Source organism: Piliocolobus tephrosceles, chromosome 5 (assembly GCF_002776525.5).
Source record: "Piliocolobus tephrosceles isolate RC106 chromosome 5, ASM277652v3, whole genome shotgun sequence".
In the NCBI taxonomy this organism is placed as follows: Eukaryota; Metazoa; Chordata; class Mammalia; order Primates; family Cercopithecidae; genus Piliocolobus; species Piliocolobus tephrosceles.
This window is the reverse complement of record NC_045438.1, coordinates 1,049,884-1,069,339: the sequence shown is the minus strand read 5'-3', so window position 1 is coordinate 1,069,339 and position 19,456 is coordinate 1,049,884. Positions and strand designations below refer to the sequence as shown.

Here is a 19,456-nt window from a genome sequence, read left to right as displayed (position 1 = left end):
TAAATATAAAATGTTAACACTTTAAATCACACTTCAAGGATGTTTTCTATTATAACTTACTAAAGTTATTTACACGAAGATTTATTACCTACCACAAAGCAAACTGCTGAGTTACTGGAGCACAAAAACATTAGTAATTTAGGCTGGGCGTGGTGGCTCAAGCCTGTAATCCCAGCACTTTGGGAGGCCAAGGTGGGCGGATCACAAGGTCAGGAGATCGAGACCATCCTGACTAACACAGTGAAAGTCCATCTCTACTAAAAATCCAAAAAAAAAAAAAAAAAAAAAAAAAAAAAAAAATTAGCCAGGCATGGTAGCAGGGGCCCGTAGTCCCAGCTACTAGGGAGGCTGAGGCAGGAGAATGGCGTGAACCCAGGAGGCGGAGCTTGCAGTGAGCCAAGATCACGCCACTGCACTCCAACCTGGGCAACAGAGCAAGACTGTCTCAAAAAATAATAATTAGTTCGGCTCAGTTGCTTCTCTATTATTTGTTTTTGGATGAAAAAAGGTTGTGTCATTTGTCTAAAGTCAAAGGATTGTCTAAAAGCCAGTTTCCCATTCAATTTGATATAATTGGTAGGGTGAATACTTCAAGTACTATTACTTGAGTGATTGAGAATTATATGGAAGAGGCAAATACTCTGCACTCGCCTCCCACTATGTGTCTGTGCATGTTTGCATTTAATATGGGGAATAGACATGATTTGAGTGTATGTGTGTATTCATATAGGGTAAGATGTGGATAGACAAATGATCACACAATGAAGTGGTAGGGCAGAAGTATAAAATAAATTTCTGATGCTTGTGTATGGAGGAGGGAAAGCAAGTTCATCTTTCAGAAATAGTCATTTAGGTATTTAGGTCATCCTAAACATTTCCCAACTTTAAGATTTTACGATTTTAAAATATTTTATGTTCATCATATATACATTATACATATCATGTACACAACTTACGGAACCACAGTCTAAAATGGAGAGTTAGGTCTCTCACCACTTTCTATACCTCAACATACACCAGAAAAGTCCTAATTCTCAGCAGAAATCACTGTTAAAAATTTGAGACATCAACTAGGTATCGGGCACTTTGTTAAACAGTGGGGATTCATAGAATGACCACAGCTTTTGCTCCCACAAAGCTCCCAGTTTTATTTTTTATTTTTTTGGGACGGCGTTTCACTCTTGTTACCCAAGCTGGAGTGCAATGGTGCGATCTCGTCTCACTGCAACCTCTGCCTCCCTGGTTCAAGTGATTCTCCTGCCTCAGCCTCCTGAGTAGCTGGGATTACACGCCCCTGCCACCACGCCTGGCTTATTTTGTATTTTTAGTAGAGACGGGGTTTCTCCATGTTGATCAGGCTGGTCTCCAACTCCCGACCGCAGGTGATCCGCCCGCCTCGGCTTCCCAAAGTGCTGGGGTTACAGGAGTGAGTCACCGTGCCCAACAAATTCTTCCAGTTTAAAAAAAGAATTGTCCATTTTTCATCTTATCGTCATTGGCTGCCTGCCTGGTTTTACCTACTAAAAATTAAATTGAACTGTTTTCAACAAGTATTAGAAAGGTATGCAGTTTCTGCAAATATTTATTTGACACTCAGTTTTGGCATAAAATTTAAGTTCAAAAATTTGAGCCGGGTGCGGTGACTCATGCCTGTAATTCCAGCAACTTTGGGAGGCTGAGGCAGGTGGATAACTTGAGGTCCGGAGTTCGAGACCATCCTGGCCAACATGGCGAAACCCTCTCTCTACCAAAAATACAAAAATTAGCCTGGTGTGGTGGCACACGCCTGTGATCCCAGCTGCTCAGGAGGCTGAGACACGAGAATCACTCGAACCCTGAAGGCAGATGTTGCAGTGAGCCGAGAACGCACCACTGCACTCCAGCCTGGGTGACAGAGTGAGACTCTGTCTCAAAAAATAAAAAAAGAGTTTAAAAAAAAAAGAAAAGAAAAAAGAAACTTCCAGACCCAGAGCTGTTTTTTTTTCCCTTATTTTATGAAAATGGCTGAACCTCTCAATTTGCCTAGGGTGCTAGTTCCCTGCCCACACATGGCCTCTTCTAAAAATTCCAAACTTCAGATTCCAACATGCCAAAACATCTGTGCTTTGTACTTGGAGGGAGAGTAAAATAATGAAGTTTAGGGACTTATTAAAGTCTTAAAGTGAGTTATTTTTATAAACAGCACACCAACAGTGTAGAAATGTGTTTATAATCTTTACTGGCTCCAAGATTCTGTTTTTACCTTTTCTTGGTTGGGCAAATATAGCTTAGCCGTTGGCATGTCAGAATTGGCAGCTGGTAATTTTCAGAACTGAAGAGGAGATGTGGAAGAAACACCACAGAAACACTGCTTCAAGAAGAAAAAAGAAGACTATTGTGTAGAGAAGAAAGCTAATATCTTTTAACATTAAGGAGGGAAATTATGCATTTGTTTCCTGGTCTTCAAAAGTGTTGAAATTTTAATTCGTATTATTTCTTCTGGTCTCCGGATGTTTCTTTGCAATGACTAAATGCTTATTTGGGTTATGACGTGTAGTGTAATTTCAATGCCCACACGCTTTCCTGTTGAATATAAAAACAGTCTCAACAGGCACCCACTTTAGAAGGTAAACCCTATGCCCAAGTCTTATTGAATGCAATGTGTCATCTGTCCTTATGCATATGGAACAAATTGGAGCCTGATCTGGCTTTCGTGCTGGCGTCTCCTGTCAGTCACTCTTTACAAAACCATTCATCAGAATTAGTAGAGACAGTAAAATAGTTTCTAGTTGCTGCATTAGCAGAAACTGTAAGTGTTATTTTGTAGTATTTTATTTATTTATTTTTGAGACAGAGTCTTGCTCTGCTGCCCAGGCTGCAGTGCAGTGGCATGATCTCAGCTCACTGCAACCTCTGCTTCCCGGCTTCAAGCAATTCTCTGCCCCAGTCTCCTGAGTAGCTGAGATTACAGGCGCCTACCACCATGCCTGGCTAATTTTTTTTTTTTTTTTTTTTTGTCTTTTTTGTAGATATGGGGTTTCACCATGTTGGCCAGGCAGGTCTTGAACTCCTGACCTTGTGATCCACCCGCCTTGGCCTCCCAAAGTGCTGGGATTACAGGTGTGAGCCACCACGCCGGGCCTGTTTTATTTTTATTTAGAGACTGGGTCTCACATTGTCACTCAGGCTGGAGTGCAATAACAGCGGAGGTGCAGTCACAGCTCACTATAGCCTCGAACTCCTGGACTCAAGGTATCGTCCCGGGTCAGCCTTCTGAGTAGGTGGGATTACTGAGTAGGTGGCACCACTGCACTCCGGTGGTAATTTTTAATTTTTTTTTTTTTTGTTAGAGGCTGAGTTTTCCTTGGTTGCCCAGGCTGGTCTCCAACTCTGACCTCCAGCGATCTTCCACCTTGACATTCCAATGTGCTGGGATTACAGGTGTGAGTGACCCTATTAGGCCTATTTTATTTTTATTTTTTATTTATTTTTTTGTTCAGCCTCGGTAGAGACTATCAAAAATTGTCAACGCCAACTATATTTCTGGTCGTCATGGTGGAGTATTGGGAAAAATTTTCAATTAACAATAGTCGCACCCTGGATAAACCTCATTGACTACAATCATGCCACTGTGCAAAGCTTGGGTATTTTATTTTAAAAGTAAATAAAGAGAAGTGTAAGATTGCCTTCTGCTTTGAAAAACTCAGAGTTATACATTTCAGATTTTCAGGAATATTTATTAACCCTAGACACAGTTAACTAATTTAGAAACCCTTCCCTGCAAGAATTTAACCTTCAGGTCAAATTGTCAGAAAATGGCTGCAATTTAGGCTAACTCAAAGAACTCTAGTGAGTAAGCGTAAAATAGTGAGACTTGTTAACACAGAACTTAAAGCTTTAACTCTCACCAGAGTCTCAGAAACTAAATTGGCCATTGCTTTGGAAGACTTTGATGTAGTTGTGGCTCAATTTCAAGTTTCCCTCAATTTAGAGCAACTGGAATTAAATGGACTTAATAATTCTCTAGCACATCAAATGCTAATCATCCAAGCTACCCACTACAGGACCTATTCAAAGATAGACACCACCAGACACCTGATTCAAGACAGTGCTTTTTCTGGGACAATTTTCTATATTTTTGCAAAGCTTGTCAATTACTGCCTTTTGGCCAGGGTGGGGGGCAGGTAATTTAAAAATCTTTGAGGGGAACCACCTAGTCTTCATGAGTTTCAAATTTCAGTGAGACTGAAGCAATCTGGAAATTAGATGTAACTACATCCAGCATCCTGTCATCTATAGTTAAATGTAAGTTAAAACTACAACAGAGGTTTGCTTGTTACATTATATTCTGTATATTTGAAATACCTTATAATTTATAATTTTATAATTCATAATTTAAAAAATGACTGCAGATATAAAAATTATAAAATGATTGAGGTTATTTATTTCAGTTTAGAGCTTTTAATTGTATATTTCTTTTCCATTTTCATACCCTTAAGTTTCTTTTCTTTTTTTTTTTTTTTGAAATGGAGTCTGGCTCTGTCGCCCAGGCTGGAGTGCAGTGGCCGGATCTCAGCTCACTGCAATCTCCCCCTCCCGGGTTCACGCCATTCTCCTGCCTCAGCCTCCCGAGTAGCTGGGACCACAGGCACCGCCACCTCGCCCGGCTAGTTTTTTTATATTTTTAGTAGAGACGGGGTTTCACCGTGTTAGCCAGGATGGTCTCGATCTCCTGATCTCGTGATCCACCCTCCTAGGCCTCCCGAAGCCCTGGGATTACAGGCGTGAGCCACCGTGCCCGGCCCATACCCTTAGTTTCTTCAGTCTAGCCTCCCACTAGGATTTTTTGATTCATGACGTCTTAAAAAATATACTTTCCTCTCACATTTTGTTCAAAACTGAAGTTTCAACTCTGTCATTTTTTTCACCCTTAATCTACAGTTGAAGTCAAAACAGATAAAATGGTATAAAGCTTCTATCAAATTCCTTCCACCCTTGCTCTTACATTTACAACAGTTTGTCAGATTTTTGTTTGCTAATGTGTGGTATCAAACACTTCTCTTTGTCATCTATACCGTGACATCTTATACCTGCTCTCCCTTTAACAAACAAGTGCCAAGTTAAATACTTCAATAGTAACTCTGGAATAATGTAGCAGACGTTTAACCTTTGTAATTAAAGAGTGTCGCCGGGCGCGGTGGCTCAAGCCTGTAATCCCAGCACTTTGGGAGGCCCAAGCGGGCGGATCACGAGGTCAGGAGATCGAGACCATCCTGGCTAACACGGTGAAACCCCGTCTCTATTAAAAAATGCAAAAAACTAGCCGGGCGAGGTGGCGGCGCCTGTGGTCCCAGCTACTCGGGAGGCTGAGGCAGGAGAATGGCGGGAACCCGGGAGGCGGAGCTTGCAGGGAGCCAAGATGGCGCCACTCACTGCAGCCTGGGCCACAGAGCGAGACTCCGTCTCAAAAAAAAAAAAAGATGAAAACGACCCTGGTTAGTTCTATGGTGAATATTCTGCATACAAAGGATACAAATGGAATGATGAGTAACATATTTACCAAGTTGGCAGGCCCTAAGAGCAAGGGAGCGTTGAAGCCAGTGTTGTGTGCATGAGGCAGACCCCTACCTGGGAAGGTGAAGAGGGGATCGTGCAGGAAGGTGAGTACAGCATGCGTTCACAAAGGGGTCAGCTGTGGAATGGGAACGGTCAACTCTGAAGCTATAAGGCTTGGAGAGAGCCTCAGCTGTTGCATGAAAGCGTGAAAGCAGATGCAGCAGTTTTCAAATCAAGTTCCATGGAGGCATTTTAGGGGCTTTCCTGGGAAAGCATGAAGAGCTGGAAGAGGTTTACAGCCCTCTCCTCTCTTTCTACCAGAAATATAAATGCTTTTTCTTTCTGTTTCAACATGAGATTTTATTTGAAAACATGATTTCAGTGTTTTTGTAATAACTTATTTATTGAAGACATTTTTAAGTACATGAAAGTAGCAAGAATAATAATACATTCTCATTCTTCACCAATGATAATTTTGCCTTTCTTATTTCTTCTCTTTCCGGTTTTCTATTTTATTTTCTATTTTATTTTATTACGATAGATGGGCAGTACAGCAGAGAAGGGGCTGTCTGCCTGTTTTTCCTTTTTAATCTGGAATATTTTAACACAAATCCCAGACATCTAGTCATTTCACTTGTAAATAATCTAGTATGTTTCTTTGCCTGAAAAAGACATCTTATTTTTAAAAATATAATTTTCATGCCTTTATCTCACCTAACAAAATTTACAATAATTATTATTATTAACAATAATTCCTAGCCCAGACATGTTGACTCATGCCTGTAATCCCAGCACTTTGGGAGGTCAAGATGACAGAGTAGCTTAAACTCAGGAATTCAAGATCAGCCTGGGCAACATAGCAAGACCCTGTCTCTCCAAAAAGTTAAAAAATTAGCTGGGCATGGTGACGAGTACCCACAGTCCCACCTACTCAGGAGGCTGAGGTGGGGGATTGCTTGAGCCTGGGAGGTTGAGGGTGCAGTGAGCTGTTATTGTGCCACTGCATTCCAGCCTAGGCAATGAAGTTTGTTTTTGTTTTTAAAAATGTTTTGTTTTGTTTCTAAACAAAAACAAAAATGAACAGTAATTCTTTAATATCACCTAAGTCCATATAAAGATTTTTCTGATAGCTCAGGAGTATCTTTTTATAATGAATTTGTCTCTGAGACCAAACAAAGTCCATATATTACATTTCATTGTGTTTTTTAGTCTCTTCCAACCCTTTTTATGACACTCATTTTTTTAGCCAATGCAGTTTTTTGAATTGTCCATCTGTTTCTCATTGATTTGTGATGCTTCCTATAGTATAATTTACATATAATAGAGTCAGTTCTGGTCCATCAAATCTGTTTCATTGAACTGTGTCTAGTATTATGTTATAATGGCCTCATAAAAGTTATTTAGTTTTAGTGGAGATGGGGGCAACAGAGCAAGACTCCATCTCAAAAAAAAAAAAAAAAAAAAAAACAGTTATTTTAATTTCAGAATAGGTTTCGTTATCTAGAAGGGAAGAGGAGGTTTCAGTATTTATTTACTATCTAGATAGGTTTATTATCTAGAAGGGCATTAATCTACCATTTTAACATCAGTTTGTAAAGATGTTCTTATTTGTTCTTCTAGATGCTCCCTTAGGTTCTTTTCACCTTCTAAGAAGAAAAATAATGTTTCTAAATCCAAATTTTGGAGTCACAGGCTCTCATCAAACATAAAAGACTTAGGCAAACCAGTTATTTCTGGAGTAATGTATTATTTCCCTGCCTTCTCCACATCAAAATTTCTAAAAGCAAATCCAGAAACCAAATCTACTCAATACTTTCACTTATGTCAAAAGTTAATTCAAGGAAAGAAATTACTTTATAGTAAACCACTGGGACATAAAGCAAAATAAAATAAATAACTGTGAAGGAGAATAGCACTTCTGTGATTTGAGCAACAGATGAGAACACTTTCCTCTGCTGGCTTTTGAATTGAATCCAGGGGAAAAGTGAGAAGATGTGAAGCTAGAGATAAAAATCCTTATGAAATCAAGGTAAGAGTTCAAAAACATATTATTGATTTAGAAATCTTGATCAAGAAGGAACAGAATCGGAAGGAAAGGTGAAGAGTTAATCTTATGCATTTTCATTCATGCCATAAAAAATTATTTCCTTTGAGATTCAGCCCCATTGCAGAAAGAACTTGAGATGACCAATGATTTTAATTTCATGCTCTACCTTGACATGCTAAGTTCATGATTTATTGAAATTTGTACATACCATGTGAATGAAATTTCTAGCTTTTGCAATATGCTTAACTTGTTTATGGTAAGAGGTATAACAGGTTTTGACATCTCAGGTTGTTTAGGGGTAACTGGCTGATTTCTCAACTCAGGGTAGAACACTGTGTATCAAGGTGAAAAGGAAATTAAAGACAAATTAGCTGGATTTTCTGGGGATACTGAAATGTGGGAGCCCAAGGTATAGGCCTCAAAAAACACAACTAACAATCTTCTACTGGCAAACATCTTGCATGTTAGGTCAACTGAATAACGAAGACTAACAGGACATCAGATCATTGGATACATTCTGGAGTTATTTTTTAATTCGTTTTTTATTTTTCTTATCATTTAGAAATAATTTTTTGTAGAGAGGGGCTGTCACTATGTTGTTCAGGCTGATCTGGGCCATCCTCCTTTGCAAAGAGTGAGAACTTCCTGGATAGGGTCGTATTATAAAAGCTAGCACCATCATTTTGCTCAGTTGCTGATAAAGGCTTGTGTTTTCTCACACTTTACAAAAGTATTGGCAGCTCTCAGTTTACAAATGTGCTAATACAAGTATGGCCGGGCGCGGCGGCTCAAGCCTGTAATCCCAGCACTTTGGGAGGCCGAGGTGGGCGGATCACGAGGTCAGGAGATCGAGACCATCCTGGCTAACATGGTGAAACCCCGTCTCTACCAAAGATACAAAAAACTAGCCGGGCGAGGTGGCGGCGCCTGTAGTCCCAGCTACTCGGGAGGCTGAGGCCGGAGAATGGCGGGAACCCGGGAGGCGGAGCTTGCAGTGAGCTGAGATCCGGCCACTGCACTCCAGCCTGGGCGGCAGAGCGAGACTCCGTCTCAAAAAAAAAAAAAAAACAAAAAAAACAAAAAAAACAAATGTGCTAATACAAGTATCTTCTGCATGGTCTGATTGCGCACCATCTCCTCAGGCCACCCATTGTCCTGGAATCAAACACCTGGAGGATGGCGACACCTGGAGGATGGCGCCTCCGGACATCTTGGTTGGAAGTGGTGGTGGTGACAGTGGTTAGGCGCTGACTCTTTTCTATCAACTCTTTTCTTCCTCCTAACTTTACCTCTTGTATTCTCTTTATAACAATGCTGCTGATTTTTGTTCAAACATAATTCCACTTTGCAGTTTAACTATTAACCCTCTACTTAAGAATTGCCCAGGCCAGCATGGTGGTTCACGCCTGTAATCCCAGTATTTTGGAAAGTCCAGGTGGGTGGATCACGAGGTCAGGAGTTCGAGACCATCCTGGCTAACATGGTGAAACCCCGTCTCTACTAAAAATACAAAAAATTACCCGGGCATCGTGGCGGGCACCTGTAGTCCCAGCTACTCAGGAGGCTGAAGCGGGAGAATGGCGTGAACCCTGGAGGTGGAGCTTGCAGTGAGCCAAGATGCGCCACTGCACTCCAGCCTGGGTGACAGAGTGAGACTCCATCTCAAAGAAAAAGAAAAAAAAAAAAAAAAAAGAATAATTGCCCTTGTATATTTGATAGATTGAGGTGCAGGTCCAGACAGGGGTCACAATGTAAAAAGAACAAAGGAGCCTTCTGGAAAAGAAATTATTCTAAGGGTGCTAGCATAGCCCTGAAAATGTCAGGCTCTGTCATCTCCATGTTTCTGCATGTGTTGTCCACACTGTCTACAACACATTTCTTCATGTAGGTAACCCCTTCTCATCTTTCAAAACTCACCTCGGTCACACACCTTTTCTAGATCATTCCTGTCATCTACCCTGTGTTTCTATAATCATCTGTAATTGTCTCTGCCATAGCATTTATTATACTATATTTCAATTAGTTTTTTTTTTTTGTTTTTGAGACAGGGTCTCTCTCTGTGGCCCAGACTGGAGTGCAGTGGTGCGATCTCAGCTTACTGAAACCTCCATCTCCTGGGTTCAAGAGATTCACCCGCCTCAGCCTCCTGAGTAGCTGGGATTACAGGTGCCTGTCACCACAGGCTGGCTCATTTTTGTGTGTGTGTTTTTAGTAGAGGTGGGGTTTCACCATATTGGTCAGGCTGGTCTTGAACTCCTAACCTCAGGTGATCCACCCACCTCAGCCTCCCAAAGTACTGGGATTACAAGCATGAACCACTGTGCTTGGTCTAATTAGTTATTTTTGTTCTCTACCTTCACTATTAGAATGTAAACTTCTTGAGGGCAGGAACTGAGTTATATTCACTATTGGTCAGCAGTACCTCCCACCATGTGCAGAACACATAGTATCTTCTCAGAGTAAATGAATAGAGTTTGATTTAATGACATTATCTCAGCAAGAGAAGGAAGGGGCAGTGATTCAGACTACAGTGATGTGTCTGTCATACAGATGATCCTTTGCCCTGGTTTCCACAGATTTATACCTTTATCCTAGAGAGAAGGTTTGGGGAATAGGAAAGGGGTATCTCATTGAAACTCCTGTAAGAGTTTAGAAGCTCAAGGCAACTCTGATTTAAGGTATACATCACTGAATGTGTATCTATAACCAAATGTGTACATTCTTTCCATTCTTCTGATAACCAGAAACAGCAGGAACAATTTCTAAATATTAGAATCCTTGGCAACAGGTGATCAGAATGATCCAAACAAAAGAAATAAAAATTGTAGCCACCTTGGCTGGGCGCGGTGGCTCACGCTTGTAATCCCAGCACTTTGGGAGGCCGAGGCGGGTGGATCACGAGGTCAGGAGCTCAAGACCATCCTAACACGGTGAAACCCTGTCTCTACTAAGAATACAAAAAAAATTAGCTGGGCGTGGTGGTGGGGCCCCTGTAGTCCCAGCTACTTGGGAGGCTGAGGCAGGAGAATGGTGTGAACCCAGGAGGCGGAGCTTGCAATGAGCTGAGATCCGGCCACTGCACTCCAGCCTGGACGACAGAGCGAGACTCTGTCTCGAAAAACAAAGGAAAAATTGTTGCCACCACCATAGTAATAGTCCCATGTTTCTGAGCACATGGGAAACAAATATCAAGCATATTATACCTATTTACTATCATTGCACCTGTTCTTTTTTCTTCCACTCTTTTTCTGTCACCTCTCACTTTAATTGAGCATTTTATGTAATTCAATTTTCTCTCTTCTCTTAGCATATCGATTATACTTCTCCTTAAACAACTTTTAGTGGTTGCTCTAGAGTTTGCAATATACATTTACGACTAACCTAAATCCATCTTCAAGTAACACTGTAACAGTTGGGCATGGTGGCTTGTGCCTAAAATCCCAGCACTTTGGGAAGCCAAAGCAGGAATATTGCTTGAGGCCAGGAGTTCAAGGCCTGCCTGGGCAAAACAGCCAGGTCCCATGTCTACAAAAAATAAAAAGTAGATGAATAAAAATTAGCCAAGTGTGGTGGTGTGCGCCTGTTGTCCTAGCTACTCCGGAGGTAGAGGTGGGAGGATTGCTTGAGCCCAGGAGTTCAAGGTTGCAGTAAGCCATGATCATGCCACTGCACTTCTAGCTTGGGCAACAGAGCAAGACCTTTGTTGCTAAAAAAAACAAAAATCAAAAAAACAAAAAAAAACGGCCAGGAGCGGTGCCTCACGCCTGTTATGCCAGCACTTTGGGAGGCTAAAGAGGGCAGATCATGAGGTCAGGAGATCGAGACCATCCTGGCTAACACAGAGGAACCTCGTCTCTACTAAAAATACAAAAAATTAGCTGACGTGGTGGCAGGCACCTGTAGTCCCAGCTACTCGGGAGGCTGTGGCAGGAGAATGGCGGGAACCCTGGAGGTGGAGGTTGCAGTGAGCCGAGTCGCACCACTGCACTCCAGCCTGGTTGACAGCAAGAATCCGTCTCAAAAAAAAAAAAAAAAAAAAAATTGATTTCCTTTCTCAAAAATTATTTTGCAAGGATAATATGTTGACTCTATAATAAGAAAAATTTAGCCAGGCATGGTGGCTTATGCCTGTAATCCCAGCACTTTGGGAGGTTGAGGCGGGCCAATTGTTTGAGCTTAGGAGTTTGAGACCATTCTGGACAACATAGTGAGACCCTCATCTCTACAAAAAATAAGCAAAAAATTAGTTGTGTACAGTGGTGCACACCTGTAGTCCCAGCTACTTGGGAGGCTGAGGTGGGAGTTTCACTGGAGCCCAGGAGGTGAAGGCTTCAGTGAGCTGAGATTGTGCCATTGCACACCAGCCAGTGCAACAGAGCGAGACCCTGTCTCAAAAAACAAACCAAAAAACAAGGAAAAGAGAAAAATCATTAGTTAAAATTTTGTTGAATTGTATTTTGAAATAACTTGAAACCTCGGAAAAGTTGCAAATACAAAGAATTTCAATATACCTCATATCCCAGTTCACCAACTGTTAACATTTGCCATGTTTCTTTTATCATTTTCTCTGGAACGGCAGAACAATTTATATACGCACAAACACGGGCATATTGTGTGTGTATTTTTTTCTGAAACGTGAGAGTAAGTTAATATCATGTCCTTTTACTTCATATTTAAAGTGGATTTGTTTGCTTATTTTTTTTTTTTTTTTGGTTTTTTTTTTGAGACGGAGTCTCGCTCTGTCGCCCAGGCTGGAGTGCAGCGGCCAGATCTCAGCTCACTGCAAGCTCCGCCTCTCGGGTTTATGCCATTCTCCTGCCTCAGCCTCCCCAGTAGCTGGGACTACAGGCGCCCACCACCTCGCCCGGCTAGTTTTTTGTATTTTTTAGTAGAGACAGAGTTTCACCGGGTTAGCCAGGATGGTCTTGATCTCCTGACCTCGTGATCCGCCCGTCTTGGCCTCCCAAAGTGCTGGGATTACAGGCTTGAGCCACCGCGCCCGGCCTGTTTGCTTATTTGTTTGCTTGTTTACTGAAAGAATGCCACATTACTTAGGTGTCCTTTCACACTATCTTGAGGAGTATACGGTATCAGCATAACTTATCACTGGGTGCTGTTAACCTTGATCGCTTGCTAAATCTAGTGTCTGCCAGGTGTCTCTCTATTGTATTGTCTCTATTGTAAAGTATTGTCTATATGTATTGTCTCTATTGTAAAGCTACTATTATTGTCCTTTTCCGTACTCTGTTCTTTGACACCGAATCAGTAAGTCCAGTCCACACTCAAAGAGAGAAGTGATTAATTTCCATCTCCTGGAGGGAGAATAGCTGCATATATTATTTGGAATTTTAAAAAAAATTTTCATTGTAACTATAATAAATCTGATTTGAAGGAGAAGATTCATTCAATTGTTTGGAAATTTGCAATTGTTCTTTAAACATTTTTTTTCTTGGTTGCTAATTTTATGTAAGAAACATTCGTCTCTGACTTGTCAAATCAATCACAGTAAATAACAAGTGCCTTACAAGACTTAAGACCATATATAATTACAAGTTAAGCATCCCAAATCTGAAAATTCAAAATGTAAAATTTCCAAAATCAGAAACTTTCTTTGTTGTTTTGTTTTGTTTTTGAGACGGAGTCTTGCTCTTGTCCCCCAGGTTGGAGTGCAGTGGCACGATCTTGGCTCACTGCAACCTCCACCTCCCAAGTTCAAGCAATTCTCCTGCCTTATCCTCTGGAGTAGCTGGGGTTATAGACGCCCACCACCACGCCCAGCTAATTTTTGTATTTTTAGTAGAGACGGGGTTTCACCATGTTGGCCAAACTCATGTTGGCCAGTTTGAGGCTGGTCTCAAACTCCTGACCTCATGATCTGCCCACCTCGGCCTCCCAAAATGCTGGGATTACAGGCGTGAGGCACCACGCACGGCCTGAAAATTGGAAACTTTAAAAAATAAAACATGTAACGTACTAGTCTTTAAGATGCATGACCTCTGTATTACAACTGAGTCATTAATCTTCTACAAGATTAATGTACAAGATTCATCAGTATTAACTGGTTTGCTTTTATGACGCTCCCTCAGTCCTTTCTGCAGAGGTTCAAGTGAAAGACCTTTTGAGAAGTGTGCAAGTTTTTTTTATGTATGTATGAAAACTTTATTCACTCTGTTAACTTTTTCATCATTCGCAATGTTTATCTTCTTAAGATTAGCAGTAACTAGGCCAGACAGGGTGGCTCAAGCCTGTAATCTCAGCAATTTGGGAGGCCCAGGTGGGTGGATCACAAGATCAGGAGTTCGAGACCAGCCTGGCCAACATGGTGAAACCCCATCTCTATTAAAAAAAATACAAAAATTAGCTGAGCACAGTGGTGCATTCTGTGGTCCCAGCTACTCGGGAGGCTGAGGCAGGAGAATCACATGAACCCAGCAAGTGGAGGTTGCAGTGAACCGAGGTCGTGCCACGGCACTCCAGTCTGGGCAACAGAGTGAGACTCTGCCTCAAAAAAAAAAAAAAAAAAAAAAAAAAAAAAAAAAAGATTAGTGCTAACTGGTTTTACTTTCTTTTTAACCTTAAAGTTTTTTGCTTTTGTTTTTGTTTTTGTTTTTTTTTTTTTGGCTGTCTATGTGAATACAGTGAATACATTCCTATACTTCTGCCCACTTCATTTGTTCTTGGCCGTTGTCTTTGATACTCATGTATAGCCGCCCAAACTCCAGATGACACCGTCTACACACACTGGAAATATGAAACTTTTTGAGGGCCAACATGTTGCTCAGAGGAAATGCTCACTGGAGCATTTTGAATTTCAATTTTCAGATTAGGGATACTGAACCGATAAGTATAATACAAATATTCCAAAATCTGAAAATGTTTGAAATCCCAAACACTTCTGGTCCAAAGTATTTCAGATGAGGGATACTGAACCTGTATAAGCTGTTCATCTAACATATATTAGATATGCCTTCTTCTTATCAAATTGCTCCATTAAACTATAATAAAGATAAATCAATGGCATACTATGAATTTCTTCAGGCTTATTGATTTTGTTTTAAACAAAGATTGCAATTTTTATTCTGTATAATATAAAACCACATACAGGCCAGGCACGGTGGCTCGCACCAGTAATCCCAGCACTTTGGGAGGTCCAGGTGGGCGGATCAGCTGAGGTCTGGAGTTTGAGACCAGCCTGGCCAACAGGGTGAAACCCTGCCTCTACTACAAATAGAAAAATTAGCCAGGTGTGGTGACAGGCACCTGTAATCCCAGCTACTCAGGATGCTCAAGCATGAGAATTGCTTGAACCTGGGAAGCGGAGGTTGCAGTGAGCTGAGATCGCGCCATTGCACTATAGCCTGGGCAACAGAGTGAGATTCTCTTTCAAAAGAAATAAATACATGAATAAATAAATAAATAAACCCATATACATAGATTTGACATATAGGTTTTGTCTCACGCGTCCATGTGAAGAGACCACCAAACAGGCTTCGTGTGAGCAACAAGGCTGTTTATTTCACCTGGGTGCAGGTGGGCTGAGTCCGAAAAAGGAGTCAGCAACGGATGGTGGGATTATCATTCATTCTTACAGGTTTTGGGATAGGCAGTGGATCTCACAAAGTACATTCTCAAGGGTGGGGAGAATTACAAAGGACCTTCTTAAGAGTGGGGGAGATTACAAAGTACTTTGATCAGTTAGGGTGGGGCAGAAACAAATCACAATGGTGGAATGTCATCAGTTAAGGCTGTTTTCACTTCTGTAGATATTCAGTTGCTTCAGGCCATCTGGATGTGTACATGCAGGTCACTGGGGATATGATGGCTTAGCTTGGGCTCAGAGGCCTGACATTCCTGTCTTTTTATATTAATAATAAAACAAAATAGTGGTGAAGTGTTGGGGCAGCGAGAAGTTTTTGGGGTGGTGTGGAGAGATAATGGGCGATGTTTCTCAGGGCATTGGGGCGGGATTGGGGTGGCGTTGGAACCTAGTGGGAGAGATTCAACTGAAGAAGGATTTTGGGGTAAGGGGTGATATCGTGGGGTTGTTAGAAGGAGCATTTGTCATACAGAATTATTGGCGATGGCCTGGATGCAGTTTTATATGAATTGAGAAACTAAACGAAAGACACAAGGTCCGAATAAAAGGAGGAGAAAAATAGGTATTAAAGGACTAAGAATTGGGAGGACCCAGGAGGGAGGACCCAGGACGTCCAATTAGAGAGCGCCCAAGGGGGTTCAAGGTTATTGTTTGCTTAGTTGGCGAGTTTTTGGGCTCTATCCTTGAGTTTTTTTTATGTTGTCATATACCAGGCCGGATTGATTTAGGTAAAAACAACACTCTTCATTTGAAAATATACAAAGTCCTCCTTTTTCAGCAGTGAGTAAATCGAGGCCTTGGCGATTCTGGAGGACAACTGCAGCTAAAGAGTCAACCTGGGCTTGGAGAACAGATAAAGTCTATGATATGTCTGTAATGCTAGCAGAGAAGTCATTAGAGAGGCTGCGGAATGTTGTGGTAGCGGTTCATATGCCTGCTCTTCCAGCTCCAAGTGCAATAGTGGAGGCAGAAAGTCCTAGACACACAAGTAAAGGGATCAGTGGGATGACTCTTTTTTGTCGTGTTGGTGTCATGAGGGGGGACAGGCAGTCGTTCATTCCCATCTGCAAACTGGATTTTGGGGGTAAGGAAGGCTAGAGTACATGTGCCCATACAGTTGGCAGGTAGGCACGTGTAGGTGGAGGACCCACATAAAAAGAAGAGGCCTTTAGTCAGGCAGAATTGGAAATGTAAAGTGAAAAGGTGAGAAGGTGTACTGAAAGTGGATCCTACACCCAAAATCCTAGAGATCCAGCAAGGGCAGCAGCCATTAGAGATTGTAATGGGGGGGCTGGGCGCGGTGGCTCACGCCTGTAATCCCAGCACTTTGGGAGGCCGAGACGGGCGGATCACGAGGTCAGCAGATCGAGACCATCCTGGCTAACACGGTGAAACCCCGTCTCTACTAAAAAAATACAAAAAACTAGCCGGGCGAGGTGGCGGCGCCTGTAGTCCCAGCTACTCGGGAGGCTGAGGCAGGAGAATGGCGGGAACCCAGGAGGCGGAGCTTGCAGTGAGCTGAGATCCGGCCACTGCACTCCAGCCTGGGTGACAGAGCGAGACTCCGTCTCCAAAAAAAAAAAAAAAGAGATTGTAATGGGGATGGGGATTGATGGTACAACTGCATAGTGGGAGGGTTCATCTTTCATGGTGTATGACAAAGTGCATAGTGTCTACAAATAACCTTTCACTGCTATTCATGGGGCAGGGTATCAGCCAGCAAGAAGAGGGCCCAGGAGGAGATTCAGATGAGCAGGGGGAGGGTAGCCAAGGATGGAGTGAGATGCAGGGCAGGTGTCTTCCTAAACAATAGTGACTGCCAATGTTTTTTAGTCAGTAATGATAGAGGGCTTATCCATAATGCGAAGCTGGAATGTCCCCGTTGGTTTGGTCATGTGTGTGGCTGGGTTCTGGAGACAAAGAGTAAAGGAACATTTGGACAGTGGAAGGTTGCCTAAACGGATTCCAGTGGGCTGTTGTTGGGAGATGCATAAAGGAGCAGCAACAGGGATAGTTGTTTGTGTGGTTAGGGGTCCAAATATTGGGTGGGAGGGGTGGAATTGACATAAGGAGAAAGGTGCTGTAGGTAGATGCGGAGAAGTGTGGCAGCTTATTGGTGTGAAATGCCTGGGGGAGTTCTCACCAAATCTGTCTAGAAAGTAAAGAAGTTCCTCAGGTGGGTAAAGATGAGGGCTGTTAAAGGAGGTTCTGAGGTGCAGGGAGATGGGAGAGGTAGCCCAGGCGGCCTGTAGAGTGGGGATGGCTGTGTAAGAGCAGGGAGAAAGGGAAACGCATAACCAATTCTTTGCTGGAGAAGGATTGGAGGCAGTGAGGAGAGGGTGGGCGAGATTGATAGTATGCTGGAGGTAACTAGGGAGAGGTAGACGGTGGCATAAGAATGGGAATGAGGATAAGAGTGAGTATAAAAGTAAAGAGTAGCACTACATCAGAGTGGAAGTATTGGAGGGTGCCCTGCCATCAAAGATCGTCTATCCACTCCAGGAGGGAGTCAAAAGTGGCAGTTTGGGGACAGCACCAGGAGATATCAGCTGTGATGTCTTGGAGAAACAATGTAAACCAGTGGTGTAAACAAGAGCAGGTCATTTATGAGTAGTTGAGAACGGTGAATAGGAGTATGACTAGTCAGAAGGTAGTAGAGATGACAAGTTTTTGGGGCACAGTCCAAGTAGTAGGGGTGACAGCATAAAGCCCTGTTGCAAAGAGTAGGGTAAGGATGGATAGACCTAATAGAATGAAGGGATGTATTGGGCTCATAAGGGTTATTATTGTTCTTCAGAAATGCGAGTGAGTTTAAAGGAAGTAGGAGAGAGTACTTGCAACTTCCAGGAGGAAGAGGAGATATCAGGCTGGCTGTCCGACGGACACAGCTTTATCCTGTAACAGTGAACCCAATGGGGAGGGTCCTGCAGGCAGACTGCGGTTGGAGTATACTATAGATGACTAAGTAGGGTCTGGTTCATCGAGGTTGTAGAGTTTGAAGGATCAGATTCTTTTTTGGTTTGTTTGTTTTTTGGTTTTTTGAGGCAGAGTCTCGCTCTGTCACCCAGGCTGGAGTGCAGTGGCGCGATCTCGGCTCACTGCAATCTCGGCCTCCCAGGTTCAGGCCATTCTGCTGCCTCAGTCTCCCAAGTAGCTGGGACTACAGGCGCCACCACCACGCCCGGCTAGTTTTTTCCTATGTTTAGTAGAGACGGGGTTTCATCATGTTAGCCAGGATGGTCTTGATCTCCTGACCTCATGATCCACCCGCCTCAGCCTCCCAAAGTGCTGGGATTACAGGCGTGAGCCACCGTGCCCAGTCCGATGGAGTCAGATTCTTAACAAGAACTGATCGTCCAGCTAGGGTGTCTTCATATGGCTGGGAATCTGGAGTAGGCAAGAGAAGACTAGCAGCCTGGCGAATTTCCTGTCTAGCCTGCTGGAGGATTGGAAAATAGTCGCTTAGAGGGCTGGTGTCTGGGACGAGGTTGGGGCTGAGTAAGAAAGTGCGACCATATAAAAGTTCAAATGAACTGTACCCTGTAGCATCTCGAAGACAGGCTTTAATTCTGAGAAGGGTAAGAGGTAAAAGTACTATGCAGTCCTTTTTAAGTTGGAGGCTGAGCTTGGTGAGGTGTCTCTTTAAAAGATCATTACTCCGTTCTACCTTTCCTGAAGACTGGGGACGGTAAAGGGTATGAAGGTTCCACTGAATACCAAGAGCCTGAGAAACTGCTTGGGTAATTTGACTAGTAAAGGCCGGTCCGTTATCAGACTGCATAGAGGTTGAAGGCCAAACCGAGGAATTACGTCTGACCGAAGGGAAGAAATGACGCGGTGGCCTTCTCAGACCCTGTGGGAAAGGCCTCTACCCATCCCGTGAGAAGTGTCTACCCAGACTAAGAGATACTTTAGTTTTCTGACTCCGGGGCATGTGAGTAAAGTCAATTTGCCTTTGATCCTTGGGAAGCACGTGCCGGTAAAACAGTTGCCTTGCCTCCTTTGGGCCCAGAACCCTCTCCTGGAAAATACTCGAATATCTCACAGGAATGTGAAACATATCATGTTGAGGATGAAACTCATCATATTCCCCCCAAATCTGCTTCTTAGCAGGGGTCCTTTAGGAAAGGCACCACTATCTACTTAATGGGTGAGTACAATTTTAGTCCTTAATATTCGCCTTATCATTACTTCATAACATGTAAATGTATGGTTTTGAGGATACAAATATATTTTGTGGAGTAGAATGTAAAAAATAGCATATTTTTATTAATTAA

General features: G+C 42.6%; 1 non-coding gene across 1 annotated transcript; it reads right to left on the bottom strand.

The window, feature by feature from the left end:
- Nucleotides 1-3,479: 3,479 nt before the first annotated feature.
- Nucleotides 3,480-3,620, bottom strand: LOC111530098. The gene has a single exon (XR_002727710.1). It is a non-coding gene; the product is annotated as a U4 spliceosomal RNA (small nuclear RNA).
- Between the last annotated feature and the right edge of the window lie 15,836 nt (nt 3,621-19,456).